The following is a 17,698-nucleotide window of genomic DNA, read 5'->3' on the forward strand; positions in this document are numbered from 1 at the left end:
TCTGTTATAAACCCTCTCCCTATATATATATAGAGAGAGAGAGAGAAAGAGAGTGTAGATATATATATATATATATATATATATATATATATATATATATATATATATAAATAGAGTGTATATATATGTATATATTACTATATATAGGGAGAGAGTATATATATATATATATATATATATATATATATATATATATATATTATATATTACTATATATATAGGGAGAGAGTTTATAACAGAATGATACTTATTAAAAAGCTATATAGGAGGGGGGGCAAACAAATAGCAATATATACAAGAACAAACAAATTAACACCACTCTTATCTTCCAAACAAGCTATAACTTGTTTAGTGTTTTTTCTATTTATAGTATGATAGTGTAGCAGGGCTTAAAAAAAGCACCACAGCTTTGTCAGTCTCGTTGTACTTTCCCCGACAGAAAAATAGTGCTGCTTAGGCAGCCGAATACTTCATCATGTGATAGTGGCCTCTCAGCCCATGGCTGCCATCATTGAAAGGGCAAGAGTAGCCTAAAAAAATCCTCCCTCCAAGTTTTCCAAAAACTCAGAGATCTGGAGAGAGACCCTCTGTTCCCCCTTCCACCACTCATTGAGGTGGCCAAAGTAGACATTTTAAAAGTTTTTATAATCACTGACAGAGGACCTCTCCCTTTCTCCGAGCTCCTCATGGCCCTTATCTTGCTAGCCCTGTTGGTCCATTGAGGCTTGGAGCACCCCCCTAGGGCTCTGGGCTCTACACCACCATTTTTAAGATGGTGCTTGTTTGCCCCATCAGCCAGCCAACACGTTTTTTTTAAAATTGGCAGTGCTGGGCTTGGAGCCCCAGTGAACTACCAGGGCTAGCCATATAAGATCTGGATGGAAGTGAACTGGTAGTTTGAAGTCCTAGGGGTGGGGGTAGGGGTTCACAAGTGGAGGAGTTTGGGTGGGAGGGTATGGGACCTGCACTTGGGAAAATTAAAATAAAATAATTTTAAAAGTCAAATTTTGGCCTCCTTGAGGGGTGGTAGGGGATGGGGATTTGTTGGGACAAATGGTCTCTCGAAGGTTTTGGGAATATTTGGAGGTGAGGTGGGGTGAGCATCAGCACCCTGATGCTCCTGGAGAAATGTAGCTATAGTTATTGAATTGTAGCTAATGTTCCTTAAAATAACGTGGATTACAAATCTGATGCAATCTGTGTGTCTTTCTATTATCTTCTGATAAGTTATCAGCTCATTCCCGCATAGCTCCAGGTTTACATTGGGTCAAGATAAAACGTGGAATATTTTAAATACTTTACATTGTTTCTTCATTTATTCCATTTACGCTGTAGTAAAGCCCCAACAGAGCTACCTTCATGCAAGGTATTTGCACATTTTTTAAAGAATAAAATATCCAAGCTATTGAATGCCCTGCTTATTACTGAAAGTCACTCAGAAGAGTCTTCTCTCTCAGTTGTTTCTACCTGGAACAAGTTCAAGTCTATATTTGTTCTAGAAGTTCAAAATGTCAATGCAAAATTAAATCCTGCCCCCCTAATAAGCTAAATCTGATCTCTTTTGGTCATCTAAAGATGGTGAGAGAGGTGTTAGTTCTATTTTTAACATCTCTTGCCAATTTTTCCTTGTCAGAAGGCCATTTGCCAAGTTCAATTAAATAAGCAATTGTTAGGCCTTTATTTAAAAATGGGAATCTTGATCCATGCTCTCCCAATAACTATAGGCCAATTTCGTCCCTTTCTTTCATTTATTGCCAAAGTCTTAGAAAATCTCATTTTTTTCACAGTTATCAAACTTCTTGGCAGATAATTCATTATTGTTTCCAAACCAATTCGGTTTTAGGAAACACAGCAGCACTGAGATTTTGGGGCAGATACAAAAAAAAAAAAAATGCGCTGAGTGTTCAATGCCTGCTTTCCTAACGTACTCCCAGGCACCTCCCCTGGGGGCGTCCTGCAATATTTTAATTAGGGGTTGCACTGTCAAGGAGGCGCTAGGGTCAATTGCGTGCTCCTCGTGCCTCCTTGACAGCCGGCACCTGGGAGTGGTTGGCTGTCCGCCAGTTAAGAAAACAGATGCTGAATTTATTGGCACCCATTTTTCTAATCTGCACACAGCCACGGGTTCAGAAAATGGACGCTGGTTAACTGAGCGTTCGTTTCCCGAACCTGACCGCTGGCACATTTCTAAAAAAAAATTTTTTTTTTAATCTTTTGTTCCTCCGACTTAATATCGCCTTGATATTAAGTCGGAGGATGTACAGAAAAGCAGTATTTTCTGTTTTTCTGTACAACTTTTTGGGGTGCTCAGAAATTAACGCCTGTTCCGAGCAGGTGTTAATTTCTGAGCACAAAAATGTGTGTATTGGACGCACATTTTTTTTTACTGCATGTGGCGTGAATAACTAATAGCCTCATCGACATGCATTTGCATGTGATGAGCGCTATTAGTTTCCCAGTGCGTTGGATGCGTGTTGTAGAGGCGCTAATCCCCTTATAGCATAAGGGGGCTGTGGACGCATCTACACAATTTGTCCAACTGCGGGTTAAACAGTGTGCTCGGCCCCTTTATAACTGATACTGTGCTGTGAGGCTTTGATGGTGGTCAGGATTGGATGTGTCGGCTCCATTTGACACGGTAGATCATAATATTCAAATCTATGTTTAAAAGCATTGTTTGTTATCCATTAAAATGGTTTCCATCTTATCTATGATAGATTCCAATAAATTACTATTGGTAATTACTCATCGAGCTGGATCAAAGCTCCTACTGGGGTTCCGCAGGGCTCTGCCCTTTCGGCAACCTTATTTAATAGATATCTAATTCCATTGTGTTAACTTTTGGCGGGTCAGGGACTTCCTTTTTTGGTTCCCATAAATGTCCCAGATGTCTCTGGAATAGCCAGGTCTTTAAGTTTTTCTTGAGTTTAGGAGCCGATAGTTCACCTCTCAGTCATTCTGGCATATTATTCCATACAGTAGGACCACCTATGAAAAAAGTTTGATCTCTTCATAGGTGGATTATTTGAAAATCTATTTGGAAGCAATTCAAAGCTGGATGTCTTATAACCATTGGGTTTTGAATCTTTTTCCAAATTAGACTGTTTCTATCTAGAACTAGGGTTGTCCCTGCAAAGCTTGAGTTTCTCTTAAAAGTTTATACAATTAAGATTGCATCGGCAGTAAGAGATCATGGAGTCATGTTAGACTCTAGGCTCTTAATGTCTACTCATATTCCATCAATAAAAACAGCACATATAGGCGAGGTCAGAGATCAAACTTTCTCACAGGACAAGCAGGATGGTTGTCCTCACAAATGGGTGACATCGAGGATGGAGCCCACCACGGAAAACTTCTGTCAAAGTTTAAACAGAACTTTGACTGGCCCCTACTGGGCATGCCCAGCAAGGCACTGACCCTGCAGCCAGCAGGGGTCTCCCTTCAGTCTTCTTTTTTCCGCGCAGCAGTTGCCACACGGTGAAAGGAGCTCTCTAACCACGTTCCTGACAGGAATTTGGAAATTAATTTCCTAAGAAAATTTGCCCCTCAGGGGTCTCCCTTCGACAAATTTTTTAGTCATCTTACGGAACCCGGTAAGTTTTTTGCCTTCTTCCATCGACTGCCGTCGATTTTGGCCCTCGAGGCCTGTGGGCACTTACCGATCCCCAGCCTAAATTTTGGCTTCCAGCCATGGCAACGGGGTTCCGTCGTTGTCCGGATTGTACCCGGACTATGTCCATCACAGACCCCCACAGGGTTTGTGTAATGTGTTTGGGTAGTGGGCATGATGTCCTGACTTGCACCAAATGTGCCTTAATGACACCCAAGGGTCGCAAAGCCAGGATGGAGAAGATGGGGCTCCTCTTCCATGTACCAACCCCAACGCCATCGATAGCATCGACGTCATCGGAACCGGCACCGTCGAAGTTGTACCATCATCGTCAACCCTCCGGTGACCGTCCGCCATCGATGACTTCTCGGCCGTCGACTCCTGTCCCCTCCCCGGATGAGCGAGGAGACCGGAAGGACAAGCATCGCCATCGACGGCACAAGTCTCGGCCTGTCGAGGATCCACAGTCATCGACCTCTGAACAAGCCGAGCCACCGACTAAGAGGCCTCGTTCAGACTTGGCACCGTCCACGTCTTGTTCGCAGGCATCGAGGAAACCCTCACCCTCTCGGGGTGTGGGAGCCGTGATCCCACCGGTTACGGTGGTCCCTCCGGCTCTGCCTCAGCCTCCCTCTCCCGTCGAGCCGGGTATTGTTACCCCTGGTCTCCGGGCAGAACTGGACCGGCTGGTCCAGGAGGCCATCGAGAAAGCGATGCAAAGATTCCAACCTCCATTGGCACCGTCTCCGGCACCGATTCCGGCACCGGCATCGACCCCGGCACCGACTCCGCCACCGAGGAAGGAACAGACCACCGAACCTTTGGTGGAAGCGCTGGCACTGCTACTACAACGTATGGAGGCACTTGTACATGCCCTCCCATCGATAATTCTAGTAGCACCGACAGCGCCATCGTCTCCAACTGGATTTTCATCGGCGGGAGAAACACCGTTCCTGATTCCCCCTTCCGGGGTGGTCCCATCGGTGCCTTCTCGAATATCTCCACCGATTTATCCTTTGGCTCCATCGGTTCCAAGACCGGCACCGACTCCATCGGCAGCACCGAAACCCTCGATGCCGTTCCCAGTACCGATTGTACCACCGGTTCCTCCAAGGTTTCCTTCGATGCCTTCGGATCCTCAACCAGGTCCATCGGGGCTTCAACCCCCAAGTGATCCCTATGATACCTGGGGTGATGATACATCTTCTGACACAGATTTACCATCACCGCCTTCTCCTACAGAGAGTAGAAAAAGATCTCCTCCAGAGGATCTCTCCTTTATTAATTTTGTAAAGGAGATGTCCGAAATTGTACCTTTTCAGCTGCAATCTGAGACCGATGACAGACACCAGATGATGGAACTGCTTCAATTTTTGGACGCTCCAAAAATCATCGCTTCCATCCCCATTCACCAGGTGTTTCTCGATCTCTTAAAGAAAAACTGGGAATCTCCTTCATCTGTATCACCAGTTAACAAAGGCTGACTCCACATACCTCGTCCAGTCAGCACCAGGCTTTCAAAAGCCTCAACTGGATCATCACTCTGTTGTGGTGGAGTCCGCACAAAGAAAAGCCAAGCGTCTCAAGCCACACTCCTCCACTCCGCCGGTCAAGGACAATAAATTCCTAGACAGTGTGGGACGGAAAGTGTACCATGGAGCTATGCTGATTTCTCGCATAGCCTCATATCAACTCTACATGACGCAATATAACAGAGCCATCCTTAAACAGATGCAAGATTTTGCTGACACATTACCTGACCAATACCAGCCACAGCTTCAGGCCCTTCTTAATAAAGGATTTGAAGCGGGGAAGCACGAGATCAGAACGGCTTATGACATCTTCGATGCCTCCACAAAGGTTTCAGCTACTGCCATCTCGGCCAGACGTTGGGCTTGGTTAAAATCATCCAACCTTCGCCCAGAGGTCCAGGATCGTTTAGCGGATTTACCCTGCTTAGGGGACAATTTGTTTGGAGAACAAATTCAGCAAATAGTAGCTGAATTGAAAGATCACCACGAGACGTTGAAACAACTTTCTTCTGTTCCGTCTGAGGTTTCCTCCAAACAACCACTTAAGAAGGACTCTAAGAAGTCGTTCTTTCGGCCACGCCGTTACTACCCTCCATCGGCCAGGCCTCGTCCAGCTCGATCCTCTACTAGGCCTCAGCCGCGTCAGCCTAGGAAACCAAGGCCTACTGTAGCCCCTCCTCCTGGGCCTGCGGTTGGCCTTTGACTCCCCTGTAGAGAACACATGCCAAACCCCTCTTCCAGACATTCCTGTAGGAGGTCGACTGTACCATTTTCTACAACCTTGGTTGCAGATCACCTCAGATCAGTGGGTACTAACAATTATCGCACAGGGTTACCACCTCAACTTCATAACTCTTCCGGCAGACTCCCCGCCTCTTCAAGCGTGGAGTCTATCCACCCATTTGGCTCAATTACAACAGGAAGTGTCTCTTCTTCTGCAATCAAATGCTATAGAACCCGTTCCTCCCTCTCAACGAGGCAAGGGATTCTATTCCAGATACTTCCTAATACCAAAGAAATCAGGGGGACTACGTCCCATTTTGGACCTTCGAGCCCTCAACAAATACCTTCAAAAAGAGAAGTTCAAAATGGTAACCCTAGGTGCGCTGCTCCCTCTGCTACAAAGAGGGGATTGGCTGTGCTCTCTCGACCTCAAGGACGCTTATACCCACATTGCGATCACACAATCCCATCGCAAATATCTGCGGTTTCTCGTAGGCCACGACCATTATCAATACCGTGTCCTACCTTTCGGTCTGGCTTCTGCCCCACGAGTCTTTACCAAATGTCTCGTAGTGGTAGCAGCATTCTTAAGGAAGGAAGGTGTCCACGTCTACCCCTACCTGGACGATTGGCTAATCAGGGCCTCCACCCAACAGATAGCTCAATCCTCCCTAAAATTGACAATTCAAACACTCCTTTCCTTAGGGTTTCTTGTCAATTACGAGAAATCTTGCTTAGTCCCGTCTCAAACCTTATTCTTCATTGGAGCAGACTTGGACACCTTACAGGCAAAGGCTTACCTTCCTCTTCAGAGGGTCCACACCCTAATGTCCCTGGCTCGCCAGCTCCAGTCTCAGAACACTGCCACGGCTCGCCAGTTCCTCATTCTCCTAGGACACATGGCATCCTCGGTTCAAGTCACTCCCATGACCCGACTAGCCATGAGACTAACACAATGGACTCTACGACACCAATGGATTCAAGCTTTTCAGCCTCTGTCCTCCATAGTCACAGTCACACAAGCGCTGCGCCTATCCTTAACCTGGTGGACGACTCAGGTCAACCTCCTTCAGGGCTTACCTTTTCTTCCACCGGATCCGCAAGTAATCCTAACCACCGACGCTTCTCACATCGGTTGGGGAGCCCATGTGGACGACTTTCAAACCCAAGGGTTATGGTCCAAAGAGGAAGCCGAACACCAGATAAATTTCCTGGAACTTCGAGCAATCCGCTATGTGCTCCGCACTTTCAAAGATCATCTCTTTCATCAGATAATCTTAATCCAGACGGACAACCAAGTGGCCATGTGGTACATAAACAAGCAGGGAGGCACAGGCTCCTTCCTTCTGTGTCAGGAAGCTGCGCAGATCTGGGCGGAAGCCCTCTCCCACTCCATGTACCTCAGGGCCACTTACCTGCCGGGAGTAGACAATGTATTGGCAGACCAGCTGAGCCGTGTCTTCCACCCACACGAGTGGTCACTCGATCCTCTGGTAGCGACCTCTCTGTTTCACAAGTGGGGTTCTCCCCGCATAGACCTCTTTGCGTCCCCTCAGAACCACAAAGTGGACGATTACTGCTCTCTCATTCGGAGCCAGCACTCTCGGCCGAGGGATGCATTCTCCCTCAAGTGGACAACCGGTCTGCTCTATGCATTCCCTCCACTCCCTCTTGTGTCAAAGACTCTCGTGAAGCTACGCCAGGACGGAGGAACCATGATCCTGATAGCACCTTACTGGCCACGCCAAGTATGGTTTCCAATACTCCAGGATCTCTCCATCCGCAGGCACATTCCTCTGGGAAAGGACCCGCATCTGCTCACTCAAAACGACGGATGCCTCCTCCATCCCAACCTCCAAGCCTTGTCCCTGACGGCATGGATGTTGAAAGGTTAGTCCTTCAACCATTTAACCTTTCAGATTCCGTTTCTCGAGTCCTGATAGCTTCACGAAAGCCTTCCACAAGAAAGTCTTACTCATACAAATGGAAAAGGTACACATCATGGTGCACTTCTCAGTCCCTTGATCCCCTTTCCTGTCCAATCTCCAAATTCTTGGACTATTTATGGCATCTCTCTGAATCAGGTCTTAAAACCTCTTCTATCAGAATGCATGTCAGTGCGGTAGCCGCCTTCCATAAGGGTATTGGGGGTAATCCTATTTCAGTGCAACCCCTAGTAACACGCTTTCTTAAGGGCTTACTCCATCTAAAGCCACCCTTGCGTCCTCCGGCCCCATCCTGGGACCTTAACCTGGTTCTTGGTCGTCTAATGAAACCTCCTTTCGAACCTCTGCACTCCTGTGACTTGAAATATCTCACTTGGAAAGTGTTATTCCTTTTGGCTGTTACTTCAGCTCGCAGGGTTAGTGAATTACAGGCCCTAGTTACCTATCCGCCTTACACTAAGCTCCTGCAGGACCGGGCGGTACTCCGCACTCACCCTAAATTTTTACCTAAGGTAGTTTCGGAGTTTCATATCAATCAATCTATCGTACTACCTATCTTTTTTCCCAGGCCCCACTCCAACTCTGGAGAGCAGACCCTGCATACCCTAGACTGTAAACGGGCTCTAGCTTTTTACCTAGACCGTACAGTTTCCCACAGGAAGAGCACTCAATTATTCGTCTCTTTCCATCCTAATAAGTTGGGACAACCTGTGGGTAAGCAGGCTCTTTCTTCCTGGTTGGCGGACTGCATTTCTTTTTGCTATGAGCAAGCTGGCATTCCTTTTCAAGACCGTGTTAAAGCACACTCTGTGAGGGCCATGGCGACGTCAGTGGCACACCTTCGTTCGGTGCCGCTTCCTGACATCTGCAAAGCTGCAACCTGGAGTTCTCTCCATACCTTTGCAGCCCACTATTGTTTGGACAAAGCTGGAAGACAGGACTCCATCTTCGGCCAATCTGTCTTGCGTAACCTTTTTCCAACGTGATGTACCAACACCCTTCCACCTTCCCGGTAGGGTGCGGATGCCCTTTCCCAAATTTTTCCTCAGTTGTTGTGCCTGCTGCACACCGTTGGGTACATTTGGTGCAGGTCGGGACATCCTCAGCTCGGTACTCACCCATTTGTGAGGACAACCATCCTGCTTGTCCTGTGAGAAAGCAAATGTTGCTTACCTGATGTAACAGGTGTTCTCACAGGACAGCAGGATGTTAGTCCTCACGAAACCCGCCCGCCTCCCCGCGGTGTTGGGTTCGTTTTATTTTTACTTTCTAGGCACTGCCTGTAGCTTTGAAAATCAGACTGAAGGGAGACCCCTGCTGGCTGCAGGGTCAGTGCCTTGCTGGGCATGCCCAGTAGGGGCCAGTCAAAGTTCTGTTTAAACTTTGACAGAAGTTTTCCGTGGTGGGCTCCATCCTCGATGTCACCCATTTGTGAGGACTAACATCCTGCTGTCCTGTGAGAACACCTGTTACATCAGGTAAGCAACATTTGCTTTCTCCATAGGTGGTCCTGCTGTATGGAATAATATGCCAGAATGACTGAGAGGTGAACTATCAGCTCCTAAACTCAAGAAAAACTTAAAGATCTGGCTTTTCCAGAGACATTTGGGGACAATAGCATCTTAGGCAGAGGTAACGAATAGATGCGACTCTTGGGCACGATTAAACAGTTGAATCTCAGAACAGCATTTTGAAATGTTTGTCTTTTTTATTTTGTTTTTTGTTTTAGATTTTATGCCTGTATTTTAAGTTTGTAAACCACATTGGCGTACTATAATTTTGCAGTATAGAAGTGATTGTAAATAAAATAAATACCGTATTTTTCGCTCCATAAGACGCACCTGACCATAAGACGCACCTAGGATTCAGAGGGGGAAAATTTAAAAAAAAAAAAATTGTGCTAAACCGGCTCTGCGTCTGGGCGTCTTATGGAGCAAATTAGGGGAGTGCATAGCTTTTTTTTTTCTCCCCATTTTGTTTTCGGGTCTGGGGAGGGCCATTTCGGTCCACTCCCCAGATCAGAAAACTTTTCTTTCTCTGGGAACCCCCAAAACCCCCCCCCCCCCCATCCCAACCCTTTAAATTAACAACCTCCACCCCCCTGACCCCCCAAGACCTGCCGAATTAATTTCCTGCAACCCCCCACCCTCCTGACCCCCCCCCAAGACCTGCCGAATTAATTTCCTGCAATCCCCCACCCTCCTGACCCCCCCAAGACCTGCCAAACGTCCCTGGGGGTCCAGGAGCGGTCCGGGAACGATCTCCTGGGCGTGAGCCGTCGGCTGCCAGTAAACAAAATGGCGCCGACGGCCCTATGCCCTCACTATGTCACTGAGACCGACCGCTGCTATTGGTCGGTCTCAGTGACATAGTGAGGGCATAGGGCCGTCGGCGCCATTTTGTTTACTGGCAGCCGACGGCCCTATGCCCTCACTATGTCACTGAGACCGACCAATAGCAGCGGTCGGTCTCAGTGACATAGTGAGGGCATAGGGCCGTCGGCGCCATTTTGTTTACTGGCAGCCGACGGCCCACACCCAGGAGATCATTCCCGGACCCCTGCTGGACCACCAGGGACGTTTGGCAGGTCTTGGGGGGGGGTCAGGAGGGTGGGGGGTTGCAGGAAATTAATTTGTCAGGTCTTGGGGGAGTCGGGGGGGGGGGGGGGTTTGTTAGATTTTTGTTTGGTTTTTTTTTTATATTCGCTCCATAAGACGCACATACATTTTCCCCCCACCTTTGGGGAAAAAAAAGTGCGTCTTATGGAGCGAAAAATACGGTACATAGTAAATGACCCTGTTAGACTGTAAGCCTTCTGGGGCAGGGAACTGCATACAGCCTGGGCAGTAGGTACTTTAGTGATTTACATTGAACTTTGATTTGGAAAGGGGAGTAATAAAATCTAAAACCCAAATGGAAAAAAAGAGTGGATTGAAATAGAAACTGCAATCCGAGTTCATTATCTTTCCAAATAATGAGGAGTGTTACCTTTTTGATCCATTGGGTACCCATTGTCAGAACTGTTTGATGTGGAATTTAGAATTGCATACAGAGATGAGATTGTGCTATGTATACATATTGCCAATATTTTGGAAGATTTGTCCAAGGAATGAAATAATTATCACAGAACAGGAGGCTTCAAGGTTTTACTCTCTATTCAATTGCTTGTGATTTGGGTGAAAGGGGATAATTGTTAGCCCACAAAGACCTCCTTTATTTGATGACCCTAACACATTTTCAGGCACCCGGGCTGTGAAAAATATGCACAGAAAGATTAGCAAATTATAATCTCTGCCACTGGTAAATGCAGCGTATTACAAAATGCGAGCCTTTGCGGGAGCCAGGGAAGCCACATGCTGGTGTCAGTACTTGTACAAACCTTGGAGAGAGTTGTTTTTATTTTTGCATAAATGTGCATTGCTTTGCCCTCATGTTTTTGTTACCAATGTGTAAAAACAAAAATTAAGTAAGCAGAGTGTTAGATTTAGTGGGCCATCAGAAATATTACCTTTTGCAATCTAAGCCCTAATCCAGATTTCTGTTCCTTTGAAAGCAGACCATTTAGCATCATCTACCTTTTGTTAATGAGGTTTAAAAAGATAAAGCTAGCCATTGAACCGTGTTATCTAAATTGTAAGCATTTGTGGGCCTAAGGAAGGTGTATAATTTGTGACTGAAATGTGGCAACAGAGTCATAGGCCATATCCGTGTTATGCGAGCCACACTGAGACCTTGACTCGCAGGTATCATTTCCTTTCATCAGGTCTGATCTTTCCAGTTGCCGAGCCAATAGCTCTAGGCATACAGGCTAAGGACACAGTCTGTCATTATGGCCTCATTTAAGCTCATACATTTTTTATTTATTTTTTTAAGGGAGGTATCCATGCTGTCCCTTCAGGGATGCTGCTGCTTCTATGAGAATGGCTTTGTGCTTGGGTAACGCTGATACAATGCTATCCATTTTAGGGGCAGAATAGTGCTACCCAAACGCAAAGCCATTCTCATAGAATCAGCAGCATCCCTGAAGGGACAGCATGGATACCTCCCTTTAAAAGGATTTATGAGCTTAAATGAGACCATAAGTCTCTCTCCTTTGGTAGCCCGATCAGATAGGAAAGACCCTTTGAAATGGGTTCCAGATGAGCCCATTCTTCTCCGATTGCCCTTATAGGGTGAATAGGAAAATGCATCTTGGATCTGGTAAACATTCCCAGAATATGTTCCGCCGCCTTATCCTCTCAGGCTCCTTTGCTGTCGCTACCCAGGGACAGAGGGTGCTTAAATTGGTGGTGCACCTGAAAATTTGCTGCTGCCATGTAACTCGAAAACAAATTAAGTGCATGCTGTGTTACTTAAATAAGAACGATAATGAGTTTCTAAAATGCATTAGTTTCTCACTGCTGTGTAGTTGTGAGAAAATTGACACTAGGATGGATAAAAGGTTCAACTACTAGCCCTGCATCACAGGGTCATAATGTTATCCTCTTTGAAAAGGCCATCTAGATGCTGATTGCTCCCCTGCCATTAAGGCTCAAACATCTCTGTGCTCCCTTAACACAGGACATCCGAGAGCTCCCAAAAGCCTACCCACTCTCCTTTCCCCGCACCCAAGGTCTCTCTGATTTCCCCCCCCCCCCCCCCCAATACTGCTCCTCAGGCAGAAGGAGAGGTGCTTACTTCCTACAGTCTTGCCCAGTACTGTCAAAATCACTGCCACTCTCTCTGCCGCCTCATGCTTTGTTAGCAATGCAGGCCAAAGTGTGAAGCAAGAATGAGCCAGCACCATTTCAAGAGTGATGGGCAAGGCAGCAGAAGGTAAGCCCCCCCGCCTCTTGCTTGGCAGGGAAGTGACTCAGGGAATCCTGGGCCCTGTGGAGGTCTGATAGGCAACCCTGTTAGCCCACGTTTGGATTGTGAATTTCAGGCAGATGGGCAGGGAGGAGAAGCAAAACATAGTGTATGCACCTTTCTCCCCAGGCCAAAAATAGCTCATTAAAAAGCAAATGTATTTGCTAGATATTGCAGAACATAGAGCTAACATGAGGAAATTGCTATCCAGCTGGTGTGGTGTTATTCCTAGAATCAGGCAACCTGTCTCAACTGCCCTTTTAGACAACCCTGCCTAGAAGGTTAAAATAAAATAAAATAACCACATAAAATAACCACTCCCCAAAGTCATATAATTACAAATATATATATTTATATATATATATATTTATCTGTTTGCGTGTATATTTATTTATTTATGTTGCCACCTACCCCTAAATGAACCAGACAGTTGATCATGTCCTGGTTTTGCACTCCCCTCCCCACCCATTGCATGCATGGGGTTATAGTTCATATTTTCTTGGGAAAATCAGAACAGCAACTCTATGCATGCAGTGGGGGGGGGGGGGGACTGCAACAGGATCAGCCTGTTTGCCACCTCCCTCAGCTCAAACAATGCTGTCTTTCAACTGCCCGTCTCTCACTACCTCCCTGCTGGCTAGCGCTAGCCTGTAGCTGTCTCACCTTCTCCTGGCTCTAGTTTGTAGCCTCCTCTGTCTTCCTCTCTCTCTCTCTCTCCCCTCATACTCTGCTCAGCTTCTTCAATTATAAGGCTCTTTTGGGAAGGGACTTACTGCATCTAACTTCTTCTCAGCACTGTAAAATGTTATGTACATCAGGTAGCACTATAAAAACAATAGCTAGTTATTAAATATCTCCCTCTCTCTTTCCCCAAAGTCTCTGTCGTCTTAAACTGCGAGTTTTGTCCAGTCTTGGAACCCAGCTTCTCTGGCGGTGCGTGGCACTCGTTTTTAGATTGGTGGTACCCGTGCAGCGCTGTGCACTAATGACCCTGCGCTCATGACACTAACGCTCAGTCCTATCTCCGATTCTGCAAATTACTGAGGCTTTTTAACCTTCTCCTTTTCTTCCAATTTGAGCAGAATTCAAGGTTTAGAGGACCATGACTCTCCGTTTCTTGTGTGTGTGGGGGGGCTTTGTAACTTGAAATTTCCTTTGAAATGCTTTTTGATCCAGTCCTCAATAGAGGTGTCCAAGATCTTTCTCCATATTGCAGCCAACCCCCCTGCCCCTCTTCAGTTCTGCCATCCAGGGGTCTGTCCTTACTCTCTGAATCCGTCCTTCATAAATCAGACAAATGGATTTAGTTAGCATTAGTGGGATGCATCAGCTCTCCATAATCTGGACTGGGATGAACCACAATCCTTCTTTTGCCCTCTGCTTTCTTCCCTATGAGAGGACAACAAGGTGCCGGCTTAACATCAGATGTGGGCTGTTACCATGGCGAGTATGGTGGAGTAAAAGGTTCATACACAAAGCAGCAAAACAAGAGATTTGTGAAATGAGGTAAAACCTCTTCACACCTTAAGTGTTCGGTAAAGGAAGTAAAGATTTCAAATTAAATAATTTAATTGCTGAGAGAATTTTAGTACAATACAGTTTCGTGACATGGCCATGTTTTGCCGGTGGGGGCTGAGTCGGGAGGGATCCAAGAACAATATCTTTAGCGGGCAACTAAGGAGGTTCTAAAGTGGCGAACCGCCAGGAGTCGTCCAGCTCAGCAACTGGCACTTGATAATTTGGCACAGGATAGTGGTGGCTCCTTGCCCCCCTAACAGCTCTTTTCTTCAGGAGAGCACACCGTGATGACATACTTAGCTACAACATGCTGGCTGGTCCTGTACTCTGGAATACCATGCCACTCGAAATAAGACGTCACTAATTAAGGGAACCCTCAATACTAATATCACATCAAACACAAATCTAAATGAACATATTTTATTAATGAGACCACATCATAAAAACCTACCTAGACAGAGAATACTATCTAACTCAATCATTCATCTCATTCATACCAACACATCAAACAGTAAAAACATCAATAAGTTTAATAATCACAAACTCTTAATATCATGTACAATGTTGTAATATGTCTCAAATAGTACATTAATATTCACAAAAATGTAAACAATATCATGTGCAATTTTATAATGTACCTCAACAATATAATCTAATTGAGCATGTGTTTCAAGGCTAATTCTGGATCACTGGAAAACAAACAATATTTCTTCACCTAAACGTCAACCTTTTTAATAAACTACCAATATCCAGTGTCCAAAATGATTCAGCACAGTCCACTGGACTCCTTAGGACTTCTCCAACAAGCGATCCTTGTTTCACCCGTCAACCACGGGCTTCTTCAGGGATAATTCTCACCGAACCCACGCTCACCGCTAATTAGCTGGGAAAGGTGGAGGAGGGGTTGTTTTTTTGAGAATAACTTACTTTTTTAGAAATTGAGCAGCCTGGTAAGATCAGCAAATGTACTTTGTATTACCTTTTGGTACTGCTTATCAACATAAACCCCCCCCCCCCCCACACACACACACACAAATCCACATGCTATAGATTGCATAGGAGGATCCAGACCCATTCATCTCTGAGTTGTGTAGTGCACAGCGATCTGAAAGGATGCATCCACTAGTGAACTTGTTTAAAATGTTGGTGGAGGTGAGGAGGCTTGACAACTTGTTTCTTCTGTAAGACCAACTGTGAATTTCTGAGCAAGGACTTTGCTCAGTCTGATTTCCTCTTCCTTTTTCTCCTCTACCACCATTGTCTAAAAATATGAAAAGCCAAGCATGCTTCTGTTTTTATGAAGCGTACAGGAATTGTGATGGTCACTGCACTTTTCCCCATTATGGACACTAGGTAAACCCGAGTGCAGCTGGAAGGGAAGGCGTGTGTGGGAGGAGAGAGATAATTTCATATATTTTCACCATCATTTTAGTTTTTTTTTTATTTTGTTTTCCATTTTCTTGAGCAAGCAGGTTTCCAGAATTGTTTTTCTGCATATCCTGCTTGGAAATATTGTACATTTGACAGTCACTTTGACCTTCCCATGGTTATTTTTCTAAAAGATGCAAAATATACTGGGGTAGGCAATGCCTTTTTTTCAAGTGGCTGAAGTATTCCTCATTGGGTTCTCTGTTCCTTTTTCTCATATCTTGGTCATCTTCCCTTTTATGCGAGGGCATACAGCTCCCACCTCTTGAATCTATCAGTGAAAGTTAAGTCTCTGCTTGCACTTTGCAAATCACAGTAGCGTTTCTCGGTGAATTTCTGTAGAGATCAGAAAAGTGCCGTTTTCCCAGCAGGAGAGCAGCATGCAGTGCAGCCCATCATCTGCTTACTGCCAGCTCCGTAGCTCCTCAGTTTGTGCCGTCCTTAGATGCATGGGCTGGGAGTTGCCAACCACAAAATTATGTAATGTTGCCCTTCAAATTGCTGCTAATATCATGTTTTGCAGAAGGTAAATTATAATGTTCTCAGATTTCTTGTTTTGTTAAAAATAAATAAAAGGTGATAAATATTTCTTATTGCATTATTTCAGTGGCTAAGTGACACCTTTCTCATGTTTCTGGTTCTTCTGCCATTCTTAATTTAGTCCTGGGGAAATTCTGCGCTACTGCGGAGCGCAGAATTTGCACAGAATTCCCCTTCTGCGCAGCTGTGCAGAAATTCCATTTTCTGTGCAGAATTAGGTAAAGATGAAGCAGGCCCCAGCGTGCTGTGAGCGGAGGCCGCCCCGCTTGCGACGAAGGAGCAGGCCTCGGCGTGCCGTGAACGGAGGCTGCCCCACTCGAGGCGAAGGAGCAGGCCTCTGCATGCCATGAGTGGAGGCCGCCCCGCTCGCGGCGAAGATGGAGCAGGCCTCGGCGTCCCGTGAGCGGAGGCCGCCCTGCTCGCGGCGAAGATGGAGCAGCCCCTGGTGAGAGTGAGTCTGTGAGAGGTGTGTGTGTGAGTAAGACTGCAAGCCTGGGGGGTGAGAGAGAGACCATGTGTGAGGGTACCAGAGAGAGGGAGCCTATGTGAGGAGATTGTGAAGGAATGTGTATGAGAGATTGGGAGTTGTGAAAGGGATTTGTGTGTATGTGAGGATGCTTGCTTGTTTGTGAGAGGGGGAGCCTGTCTAAAGGTGTGTATATGTGTAAGAAAGAGAGCCTTTATGAAGGGATATGTGTGAGAGAGAGAGGGAGCCTATATGAAGGGGGGTGGCAGCAAGAGGAGCCACTGTGCAGGGGTTTGCAGGAAAGAGAGGGATCCTGTATAAAGGTGTGTGTATGCTAAAGAGAAGGGAGCCTTATGAGGGTGTGTGTGTGTGTGTGAGAGAGGGACAGAGGGGAGCCTGTATGAGGGGTAGTACTGAGAGAGGGGTCAAACTCTGGGAGTGGAGAAAGAGTGGGGGAGAGAGAGACAGTGGTGGGTGGAGGAGTTGAGGCCTGAGAGGAGAAAAGTGCAAATTGACTGGCCAGGGGAGTAGCGAGAGAGGGTGGAAGAGACACTCTTACAGTGAACTTCTAGGAAATTCTGCTCAAAATATTTAAACTCTGCATTTTTAAGTAATAACTTTTTTTTCTGTATTACATTTTAAATTAATTGCTTAGACTGTCAGGTATATTGTGTTTTGACCAATATAAAGTATGGAAAAAATTTGCTGAAATTTGAGTGTGTGCGTAGAATTTTAAAATTTTGTGTGCAGAATTTTACATTTCTTTGCGCAGAATTCTCCAAGGAGTATCATTTGCTATTGCGCGCGCGGTGGTCTTGGGGTTTTTTGGTTTAGCTTTCAATTTGGTTCTCTTTGTATCTCTCTCTAAGCACTCTTCAAGTCCTTGCCAGGATTCTTTCTTTGAGTCTTCTTCTCTCTTATGTGGTTAACTGACAATACTGCAGGACAAGCAAATGTGTCAAAAGGATGAAAAAAAGCCAGTTAATAATCTGTTTTTCGAGCGGATCCAAGATGGCCACCGGATGAGAAGCTGTGTTCAGAGCGTCCTCGAGCAATTCAAAAAAAATAATCTTTTCCTGCGAAAATT

General features: G+C 45.8%; 1 protein-coding gene across 2 annotated transcripts in view; it reads left to right on the forward strand.

The window, feature by feature from the left end:
• Positions 1-17,698, forward strand: part of CARMIL1 (capping protein regulator and myosin 1 linker 1) — a 511,281-nt gene that overhangs the window by 191,108 nt on the left and 302,475 nt on the right. The gene's annotated exons all lie outside the window — the stretch shown is intronic.

Source organism: Rhinatrema bivittatum, chromosome 2, assembly GCF_901001135.1.
Source record: "Rhinatrema bivittatum chromosome 2, aRhiBiv1.1, whole genome shotgun sequence".
In the NCBI taxonomy this organism is placed as follows: Eukaryota; Metazoa; Chordata; class Amphibia; order Gymnophiona; family Rhinatrematidae; genus Rhinatrema; species Rhinatrema bivittatum.